Source organism: Primulina eburnea, chromosome 9 (assembly GCF_022965805.1).
Source record: "Primulina eburnea isolate SZY01 chromosome 9, ASM2296580v1, whole genome shotgun sequence".
NCBI classification, from domain to species: Eukaryota; Viridiplantae; Streptophyta; class Magnoliopsida; order Lamiales; family Gesneriaceae; genus Primulina; species Primulina eburnea.
The window spans coordinates 7,567,451-7,579,881 of record NC_133109.1 but is presented as its reverse complement, the minus strand read 5'-3'; positions in this window follow the sequence as shown (position 1 = coordinate 7,579,881).

Here is a 12,431-nt window from a genome sequence, read left to right as displayed (position 1 = left end):
TCTGAAATATTTTGGTGTTTGAAGAACACATAAAATGCTTCAACAATGCATCTTTAAAAGCAACGGAAATTATAAGTAAATGCAATAAATAAATATACGTGAATTTGTTTATGGATGTTCGGAGATTAAAAACTCCTATGTCGCCCCTTCTTCTCTTTGGGAAAGATCCACTAGAAGGCTTTGATTTATACAACACCTTATACAAAGTTATTTTAACTTAGAACTTATCTTTTGCCTAATTGAAAATCCTAACATACTCTCGATTGTAGGACGAAACCTCACAATTCTTATAATATTTAACTTATCTTATTCAAAGAATATAAACACAATCTTTAATGTCTTTGTGTGAATACTCACTCAACTAAAATTTGAAGTTCAACTCTCTTGTATATGTGTGAGTGATTGTGTTTGAGGAATATTATATCAATTATAGTGTACATCTCAAATGTATCCTCACACAAGAGCTTGTGCTCTCAACTAGCAGATTTCTTCATGCTAATTGTCCTTGTTTTGAATCACCTTCAAATGCTCTTATTTGATCTTCAAGATGTTGTATTTATATGCCTCAACAATGATATATACGTTTGACACAAGAATATGACCGTTTGGAAAGTTTTTGTACTGTTTCTGAAATTGCAACATTCAAATTCTCCTTGCTGGACATTTTCCCGAGCTTAAACTGGTCGTTTAGAGGTTGGAACTGGTCAGCGGTTCAACTGGTGTGCTGAGGCTGATTTCAGTTTGTTCAAAACCAGTAGCTTCTTCGTCGTTTATCGATACACTACAAGAAAAATACAAATCAACAACAGTCATACGACAACGGTTTTTATTAAAACCGTTGTCTTTTTTTTTTAACAACGGTTTTAACAAAAACCGTTGTCGTAGACTAAAAAAACTCGCTTATAGACAACGGTTTTTAAAAACCGTTGTCTTTGATATGCCTACGACAACGGTTTTTAAAAACCGTTGTCTATGAGCGCTTTTTTTTTGGGCTACGACAACGGTTTTTAAAAACTGTTGTCTAAGAGTTTTTTTTTTTGCTACAACGGTTTTAAAAATCGTTGTCTATGAGCGGTTTTTTTTAGGCTACGACAACGGTTTTTAAAAACCGTTGTCTTTCGGATGATTTTTTTGGGCTACAACAACGTTTTTTTCCAAAACCGTTGTCTATATAAAATTCTGTCAAGGGTCAAAGACAACAGTTTTTGTAAACCGTTGTCTTTTGGATGATTTTTTAACTACGACAACGGTTTTTTAAAGCGTTGTCGTTTCTTGTTGTTTTATTTAGTTAAAGACAACGGTTTTTTAAAAAACGTTGTCGTAGTTCCAAATTTTTTTAAAAAAATCTGTTAATATTTAGCGACGGTTTATAAAATACCGTCGCTAAATTCGCACAATTTAGCGATGGTTTATATAAACCCGTCGCCGATTTAAATCGACGACGGTGTAATCTAAAGACGTCGCTAGTAGCGACAGTTTACTTAAATACCGTCGCACAAATGTCTATAAATATCGTCCATGACCATTTTCTTCACACCCGTAAGTCATTTTCTTACTTAGTTCTCTTCTCATTTTTCTTACCCTTTTTGTGTACGATTTTTTTTAAACTTAAATTTTAAGTTAAAATTAATTAGTTCTCTTCTCATTTTTCTTTCATGTTTTGTTTATGATTTTCCTTAAACTTAAATTTTAAGTTAAAAATTAAACATATATTAATTTAGTAAGATTGTTAGTTTATTTTGTTATGAGTATCAAACTATAAGCGTAAATTTTTTTTTAATTTACGAAAACAAATAGCGACGGAAAATGTAAAAATACCGTCGCTAATTAGCGACGGCGGATATATTACAAACCAACGCTAAATGGCACAACTTTTGTTTTATTCTACGTTTGAGCACACCCTTTTAACCACAGTGCCTTTAACAACGGTTTTACAATACCTACGACAACGGTTTTTCACCGTTGTCTTTGATGTCTACGACAACGGTTTTTCACTGTTGTCTTTGAGCGCACCATTTAACAACACTGGCTTTAACAACAGTTTTTTTGACCTACGACAACGGTGAAAAACCGTTGTCTTTCGCGTTTTTTCTTGTAGTGATATTTTAAGTTTCGATTAAAATTTTGACTTCTGAAGATAATTTTTAGATCATTGTCTTATCTTCTCAAACATACTGAATCGTTTGGTAAAGCCAAAATCAGTATACGTAAATCTCATGCATTTATTTAACTATTAAATCATTTATTTAAATTTAAAATGATTTTAGTGATGCATGATTTATTAAATTTTATTATTTCAATGTTTATGTGATGCACGTTAAAATATTTTCTCGAGTTTCATGTTTCAGACGATTATTCAATGCGAAATCGAGGAAAGGAGACCGGTGACGATGTTGGAAAATATTTTTATGTGATATTTTATTTTTTAAGTTAAGGATTGGGCATTTTAAATAATATATTAAGTTTTATCATTTTAAAGATTAAATTATTTATTTAGTAATTTTAGGATTTTAAACCTTTAAAAGTCTAGCATGTGTGCATTTTATTTTAATTGAGGAGTTTGTTTAAAATTATTGTGAGTTAACCTTTTTATTAGTTAAATTAGCACTAATTACTCCTAATTAAACACACACACGTTAATACTACACTCACACCCACACACACTTTTTCACACACTAGAAACCGATAACTCGCATACACACACCTATTTCATTCAGAATTTTATTATTTTTGAGAGGAGAAAACTAGGTTTCTTTGCAAGAACAACAACCGCCCCTTCTTCTGATTATTTCCAACGAGTTTTCGACATTTTCGTTGCAAAAAATTGTTCCACGATCGTCCCGGATCAAGCCTCGCACCGTTTCTGCTTCTGTATCGCCGTTTCGATATTTTTAATTATCTAAAGATACGTATATTCTGTTTTTCCTGCGTCGATCTTGTCATAGTAGTAATTTTAATGTGTTTTGTATGAAAACATGTGTATGTGTTGGAACTTTTCAAGTTCCCAATATTGATTTTGATGTTAACAAAACTTATTATTATGTTTCTAACATATTTACTCAAGTGTGAAGTTGTTAACACAAGAAGCAAACAGAAACCGAATTCTGTACAAACTGAATTTTTGGCGAGTTTCGGTGTTTTGATATCTCCCAACTGGATGATTCAAATGACAATCCGCCAACTATACTGATAAGAAAACGCAATTTGGAACAAGTCGTATTTCACGTCTGTTGGACAAAATCGGATGTTATCATGGTCTATCTGATCGCTCAATTACCGAACTGATCACACGAAAACAGCAATCAGTTGGGTTTGAGCAGCTGCGGTATTTTGGTCATATCTCTCAGCTCGGTTATTGAAATGAAGCGATTCAGTATGCGTTGGAAATATAAGACAAAGATCTACAAATCATATTCAGAAGTCAAAGTCTGAATCGAAGCTTACGATGCTGATAAATGACAATGAAGCTACTGGTTCCGCTCAAACTGAAATTAGCTAGGCTGATTTCAGCACACCAGAACTGAACCAGCTGCTGACCAACTGAACTGAATTGAACCAGCTGCTGACCAGTTGAACTGAACGACCAGTAGAGTTGACCAGTCGGGAAAATGCCCAGCAAGCTGAATTTGACTGTTGCAATTTCAGAAACAGTACAGAAACTTTCCAAACGGTCATATTCTTGTGTCTATCGTATATATCATTGTTGGGGCTTATAAATACAACCTATTGAAGATCAAACAAGAGCTTTTGAAGAGGATTCAAAGCATTGGCACTTAGCATGAATATATCAGCTAGTTGAGAGCACAAGCCCTTGTGTGAGGATACATTTGAGATGTAAACTGTAACTGATAAATTCCTCACACACGATCACTCACACATATACAAGAGAGTTGAAGTTCAAAGATTAGTTGAGTGAGTCTTGTACAAAGACGTAAAACTTGTGTATGTAGTCTTTGCATATGAGATATTAAACAATATGCTGATTGTGAGGTGCTGCCTACAATCTTGAGTGCTAGGAGTTCAGTTTAGATAGTAGGAAAGTCCTAGTTGAATGGGTTTGTACAAAGTGTTGTATAAATCAAAGTCTTCTAGTGAATTCTTCCCAAATGGAAGAAGGGGTGACGTATGAGTATTTAAATCTCCGAACATCCATAAAAAAATTTCGTGTCTATTTGTTTATTTCATTTACTTATCATTTCATAGTTTTAAAGATGCATTGTTGAAGCATTTTACGTGTTCTTCAAATACCAAAATATTGCATACCAAATGTTTGATAAAATGCTTCAACTAAAATATTTTTACTCATTCAACTTGCATATATTTTAAATTGTTTACAAAATATTTAATCGGTTTTTACGAAGGATAATTTCGAGTATCTTCCCCTTGGTTTGAACACCAAACTCGATTTAATTCATCGATGTTCAATATTTCAAGAACCGAGCTATTGTAGCTCAACGATTACCCCCCTAGTCGATCCCAACAGTATGTTATGTATTATTTTGAGCAGAAAATTCATTGGATGTGTTTTGAAGAAATTTTTAGATCTAAAACTCGTTTTGATGTTCTTTTAAATACTGCGATTTTTCGGTCGCCTTTCTGTAAAAACTTTCAACGTATGAAACATAGAAATTTTCGATACCTTCGATTGATAAAAAATTTGATATATTTGGATAAAAATTGAGTGTGTTATGGTGTTTTTCGTGGGACTGATCAAACTGCGTTTTCTGAAAATATGTTATTGATACATTCTTGTAGTTTTTGAGTTGCAGGCTTCGTTGGGGATCGACGGGTGATTGTTGTTGCATTTATATATATTGAGGATGATGTGGGGATCGTTCTTGGTGTGACGGTTAGTGTCGATAGGCACTTGAATTCATTAGAAGTCGTGGAAATCGATTTGGTGTCCAATTTCCGTGTTTATGAGTTGTATTGTGTTAGGAGGGGTGTCGTTGTTTCGGGGTGTTTGTACAGGTTGTATCAATGTAGTAGCATCCTAGGATGGGTCTCGAGGTGTCGGTTTATAGTCCGTTCAATCGAGTTAAGAATATTAAGAAATACCGGTATTTAATTTTCGTGGGTTTGCATTTACAGTAGGTACCCGGACCACTTCACGGACCCTGACACGGGGTCCCTTCCTTTGTTTCTTCCGAGGTTCCATTTTCCAGTGCCTAGACGGACACTAGCACGAGGTTCATGTCCTTCTCTCTTTCTGGTGTGTATTTCCAGTACCTACACGGACCCGGACCTGGGCACGGGGTCCGTGTACCTTAATTTGGAAGTGAATTATAATTTCACCTTAAGACTTACTTAGGGGTTCAAGATCATGGTTAGCACGATGATTAAACGAGGTCAAGTACCGAGCAAACTAGAATGTCATAAGCTACTTAATCACTTGGTGGTGAGCTTGAGTGCCTACGTCTATGTTGTGAAAGTTAAGTATTCGAACTCATGTTACTATGTTGCAGCAGTGGCCCCCAAGAGAGATCCAACGAATCCCTCAATGCCAAGTAAGTATGTTCGACGTGCAAAGAAAATATTTTAAATTTTTGAGGTATGCTGAATGTCTGGTGACCAAATTATGTATGTGATTGGAAAGCGATAAACATGACCAGGGACCAATCCACCTCGTTAAAGCATGAACGAGTTTAGATAAGGATTGGAAAGCGGTAAAGCATGACCAGGGACCAATCCACCCGTTAAAGCATGAACGGAGATCTCATGTATGTGGCAGTGGATCTCCCTTGTCAGCCCAGTACTGTGGTTTAGTCTGATCAGGCGTATTTATGTATGGGTCACTTGCTTTGAAACATATCTCTACGCAAGATGATGAATTTTATGTATGTACAAGTATGCAAGCATGTTTAAGAAAATCTTTATGTTGATGGCACGTCTATGTAAGTATGTATGTTCAAGTTTAATTGCAAGTTCAAGTTTCAAGTGTGTACGTTATATTTTAAAGTTGCATGTGGTTTTTTACGTATTACTCGTTACTTCCAGTTATATGTGTTGAGTCTTTAGACTCACTAGAGTTGATCGATGCAGGTGAGGAGGAGTTTGAGGAGACGATAGGTGTGGACCAGTGAGCTGGCTTTGACTGAGCGGGAGACTAAACCCGAAGACCGCCCATGTTTTTAAGTTTTATGAAATTTTTCAATTACTATGATTTCACGATTGGTTTTATGATGGTTAAACCAATATTTTTGTTAGCAAACTTTACTCGATACCTTTTGTCGCAAATATTTTGGATGAATAGTTTCTGAAAAATTTCAAGTTGTTTAAAATATGATTCGTTAAAGTTTGTATAAGAGCGGTGTTCTTGTAAAGGGTTATGCCTACTGCCAGTTGCTAGAAGCTCACGAAGCCACACCTCAAGTCTGTAAGTTTTAAAGTTTTGAATTATGTTATGTATTAAGAATTAAGCCATGATTTTAGCATGTCCATGTTTTAAGTTCAAGTTACGTGCTTCTTATGCTATTGATATTATGTTCATTCACATTGGGTTTGCGTGTTGGGTAAATTGTTGGAACAGTATGTCTCCTAGACGCTTGGTTAACCATGAAGTAAGGGATGAGGATAAAGAAGCTCGAGTTGAGGGGAGAGACGCTCCTCCTCCACCACCGCCAGATATGCAAGCACAGATGCTTGCAGGTATGACTCAGTTCTTCGCACAGTTTGTGGGGAACTAGGCTGCAGTTGATACGGGGGCTAGGCCCAGACCAGAGACGGTGTATGAGAGGCTCAGGAGGATGAACCCAAAGGAGTTTTCGGGGACTACTGACCCGATGATAGCTGAAGGATGGATTAAGTCCATCGAAGTGATTTTTGATTTTATGGAGCTGACAAACGCATACCGAGTCAGGTTTGCCATGTTTCTTCTAGTAGTGGATGTCAGACTGTGGTGGGAGAGCGCGTCTGTATCAGTCAATCTGCAGACTTTGACCTAGAATGGATTCAAAGAAGTGTTCTTCTCCAAGTACTTCACTGAGGAAGTACGATCCAGGTTGACCAGGGAGTTCATGGCGCTGCGACATGGAGACAACAATGTAGCAAAGTTTGTCTGAAAGTTTGAGAGGGGGTGTTACTTTGTACACCTGATAGCTAATGATGCTCGGGAAAAGTTGAGGCACTTCATGGATGGGTTGCGGTCGATCTTGATCCGAGATGTCCGAGTAGCTGGTCCTACTACATATGCAATTGCCGTTTCTAGAGCTTTGGCGGCAGAACAGGATCAGAGGGATATTGAGGCTGACAGACAGGGCAAGAGGCTCTATCAGGCTCCACAGCAGCCACAACAGCAGCAACATCGACCTCAATTTAAGAGTCCGTTCCAGGGGCAGCCAGGGAATAAGCTATATCAGGGACCGCCAAAGGGCAAGGGTCCAATTCAGCAGCAGAGGGCGACTCAGAAGCCCGGTGATTTCCCAGTGTGTCCTAAATGCAATCGCCAACACCCGGGGCATTGTTTATACGGATTAGGCAAATGCTTTAAATGTGGAGCCTGTGATCACATGCCAAAGGACTGCCTACAGTGGAGGCAGCCGACCCAGGGCAGGGTGTTCGCCATGCATGCTCAGGAGGCGAACCCAGACACGACATTTTTGACTGGTAAACTTATTTAATTAAGCACCATGTTAATTGCCATGCATGTGTTGAATTTCATTTGGGTTTATTAGTGTGCTACTAATATTTTTGGGTGTCATGGGATATAAATTTCCTCTATGTTTGAGATTAAGTTTAGAATTTTGAGGAAATAAGCTCTGTGTTGTGCTAACATCTCTCAGGAAATATATTCATAAAGAGACTAGCCACGAAGGCCCTGATAGACTCAAGAGCCACTCACTCTTTTATTTCAGAGACATTCGCTAGTCACCTGGACGTCAAGTCTATTGGACTCGACGTGAGCTATTCAGTGACAGTCCCATCAGGGGAAGAATTGTCAGCTACTAGTGTGGTCAAAGACATCGATCTGGATCTGCAGGGCCACCTAGTATACACCGATTTGATTGTGCTGCCGATACCAGAATTTGACATCATTTTGGGAATGGACTGGCTGACAAAGAACAGAGTCCTTATTAATTTCCAGAAAAGGTCGGTGTTAGTAAGACCTTTGGGTATGGAGCCGTTCCTCTTCGAGCCAGCTAGATGGAGTAGTTTCCCTCGCATGATCTCTTGCATGCAGGCGCAGAGACTAATTCAAAAAAGATGTCAGACTTTCTTGGCCAGTGTTATTTCTGCACCCGACGTACCCACTCTGTCTATATCTGAAGTACCAGTAGTCAGAGATTTTCCTGACGTCTTTGCAGACAATGTCACAGGCCCTCCACCAGAAAGAGAAGTGGAGTTTGCACTTGATCTTATGCCAGGCACAGTGCCAATCTCTAAGAAACCATACCTATTAGCTCCAGCTGAGATTTTAGAACTCAAGCAGCAGATTCAGGAGCTTCTTGACAAGAAATTCATTCACCCTAGTTTCTCACCGTGGGGCGCACCAGTGCTCTTTGTGATGAAGAAATATGGGAGCATGAGGCTGTGTATCGATTACCGAGAACTGAACAAGGTAACGATCAAGAATAAATTCCCACTTCCAAGGATCGAGAGCTTGTTAGATAAATTGCAGGGAGCCACAGTGTTCTCTAAGATAGATCTTCGATCGGGGTATCACCAGCTGAAGGTGAAAGATGCAAATGTTCATAAGACAGCCTTCAGAACCAGATATGTGCATTACGGGTTTCTAGTGATGCAGTTTGGACTGACGAATGCTCCAGCGATTTTCATGAAACGAGTAATTCAGTCCTACTTAGGTCTGTTCGTCATAGTGTTCATTGAAGACATTCTCATATACTCGAAGAGCCATGAAGAGCACAGTCAACATCTGATTACATTTTTCGGGGTTTTGCAGAGTCGCAAACTATTTGCGAAGTTCAGTAAGTGCGAATTCTGGATGAGAAGGTAGCGTTTTGGGTCATATAATATCTAGCAGCGGTATTGAGGTGGATCCAGCTTAGGTAGCAGCATTCAAGGACAGGTTTGAGCTAAAGAATGCGTTAGAGGTCTGAAGTTTCCTAGGCTTAGCAGGCTACTACAGAAAATTTATTGAGGGATTTTCTTCGATACCAGTGCCACTCACTTCATTGACTAAGAAGAATGATAAGTTCGTGTGAAGTGGCGAGTGCCAGAAGAGCTTCGATGCTTTGAAGCAAGCTCTTAATCAGCGCCAGTGTTAGCCATGCCATCGGGGCATTGAAACTTTGTGTTATACACCGATGCATCTAAGCTTGGGTTAGGCGCAATGTTAATGCAGCAGGGTCGGGTTACATCTTATGACTCTGGGCAGTTGAAGGTGCACGAGAAGAACTACCCGACCCATGATCTTGAATTAGCCGCTGTTGTCTTTGCGTTGAAGATTTGGAGGCACTACTTGTATGGCGAGAAATGCCAGATATTTTACTGATCACAAGAGCCTCAAGTACTTCTTTACGTAGAAAGAGCTGAATATGAGACAGAGGTGATGGTTGGAATTGGTAAAAGACTATGATTGTGAAATTAGCTACCATCCGGGAAAAGCTAATGTTGTGGCAGACACCTTAAGAGGAAAAGTTGCAGTCGTAGCACAAATGTCAGTATAGAGACCTCTTCAGTAAGAGATTAAGAGATTTGGGTAAGAGGTTTATTCTAAGAGCAGGGCTCCTAAGCTGTCTAATCTGACAGTCCAGTCTTATTTGCTAGACCGAATCCGTAGAGGACAGTCTTCAGATGAGCAGTTTCAGAAATAGATACTGAAGGATGAGACCAAGGGCAGTGTACTTTACATAGTGTTTGATGGTATTGTGAGATACAGAAGTAGAATGTGGGTGCCTAGTGTTGATTCGATCAGAGAAGATATTCTGACAGAGGCACATGCATCTCCGTATTCCATTCATCCAGGAGGTACCAAGATGTACAAAGACTTGCAGATCTTGTATTGGTGGCCATGTATGAAGAGACAAATCCGTAGGTTTGTGTCTGAATGTCTCACTTGTCAGCAGGTGAAAGCAGAGTATCAGAGACCAGCATGGATGCTTAAGCCACTCCCTATCCCCGAGTGAAAATGAGAGAATATTACCATGGACTTCGTTTTCGGTTTGCCGAGGTCATTCAGAGGATCCAATGCTATTTGGGTTATAGTGGATCGACTTACCAAGTCGGCACACTTCTTGCCAGTGAAGACGACTTTCTCCATGACGCAGTATGCGGAGCTCTATATCTGGGAGATAGTCCGATTGCACGGGATCCCAGTTACTATTGTGTCTGACAGGGACCCGGGGTTTACATCGTCTTTTGGAAGAGTTTTTATGCAACAATGGGGACGAAGTTGCTATTCAGTACATCTTTTCACCCTCATACAGATGGCCAGTCTGAGCGAGTGATTCAGATTTTGGAGGACCTTTTGCGAACCAGTATGATCGATTTCCAGGAGGCTTGCGAATCGAAGCTACTCTAGTGGAGTTTACCTACAACAACAATTTCCTACCATCTATTGGTATGGCTCCCTTCGAGGCATTGTATGGAAGGAAGTGCAGATCACCGATTCATTGGGATGAAGTTGGTGAAAGAGCAGAACTTGGTCCAGAAATAGTTCAGCAAACTGCAGATGTGGTGGTCAAGATCCGAGAAAGGATGAAGACCGCATAGAGTCGTCAAAAGAGCTATGCTAATAGGAGGAGAAGGGATCTAGAGTTTGCCGTAGGTGACCACATTTTTGTAAAGATAGCACCCATGAAGGGTGTTATGAGATTTGGGAAGAGAGGCAAGCTCAGTCCAATATTTATTGGGCCGTTTGAAATTCTTAACGGAGTTGGGACACTAGCTATCGTGTAGCCCTACCATCGAATCTGGCCGGTGTACACAATGTGTTCCACGTCTTGATGTTGAAGAAGTACCTAGCTAATCCTTCGCATGTGTTGAGCTACGAGCTGTTGCAGCTTGCTCCAAATCCTAGACAGACAGGAGCGGATGCTTCGGAACAAAGTAACCAAGTTGGTCAAGGTTCAGTGGTTGAATCAAAATGTGGAGGAAGCCACTTGAGAGACAGAAGAGGATATGAGAAATCGATACCCAGAGTTGTTTGGTAAGATTAATTTTGAGGATGAAATTTATATAAGTGAGGAAGGAACTGTAGAGACCAAAATCAGTACACGTAAATCCCATGCATTAATTTAACTATTAATCATTTATTTAAATTTAAAATGATTTTAGTGATGCATGATTTATTCAATTTCATTATTTTAATGTTTATGTGATGCACGTTAAAATATTTTCTCGAGTTTCATGTTTCAGGCGATTATTCGATGCGAAATCGAGGAAAGGAGACCGGTGACGATTTTGGCAAATATTTTTATGTGGTATTTTATTTTTAAAAATTAAAGATGTGACATTTTAAATAATTTATTAAGTTTTAACATATTAAAGCCTAAATTATTTATTTAGTGATTTTAGGATTTTAAAACCTTTAAAGTCTAGCAGGTGCGCATTTTAATTTAATTGAGGAGTTTGTTTAAAATTAGTGTGAGTTAACCTTTTTATTAGTATTTTTATTAGTTAAATTAGCACTAATTACTCCTAATTAAAAACACACACACGTTAATACTACACTCACACCCACACACACTTTTTCACACACTGGAAACCGATAACTCACACACACACCTATTTCATTCAGAATTTTAATATTTTTAGAAAAGAAAACTAGGGTTCTTTGCAAGAACAACAACCGCCCATTCCTCTGATTATTTCCAACGAGTTTTCGACATTTTCATTGCAAGAAAATCGTTCCACGATCGTCCCGGATCAAGCCTTGCACCATTTCCGCTTCGGCATCGACGTTTCGGTATTTTTAATTATCTAAAGGCACGTATATTCTGTTTTTCCTGCGTCGATCTTGTCATAGTAGTAATTTTAATGTGTTTTGTATGAAAACATGTGTATGTTATGTAATAGTTGGAGCAGAAAATTTATTGGATGTGTTTGGAAGAAATTTTTAGATCTAAAACTCGTTTTGATGTTCTTTTAAATACTGCGATTTTTCGGTCGCCTTTCTTGAAAAACTTTCAACATATGAAACGTAGAAATTTTTTATACCTTCAATTTGATATAAAATTCGATATATTTGGATAAACATTGAGTGAGTTATTGTGTTTTTTTGTGGGACCGCTCAAACTGCGTTTTCTGAAAATATGTTATTGATGCATTCTTGCAGTTTTTGAGTTGCAGGCTTCGTTGAGGATCGACAGGTGATCGCTGCTGCATTTATATATAGTGAGGATGATGTGGGGATCGTTCTTGGTGTGTCGGTTAGTGTCGATAGGCAATTGAATTAATTAGAAGTTGTGGGAATCGATTTGGTGTCCAATTTCCGTGTTTATGAGTTGTATTGTGTTAGGAGGGGCGTCGTT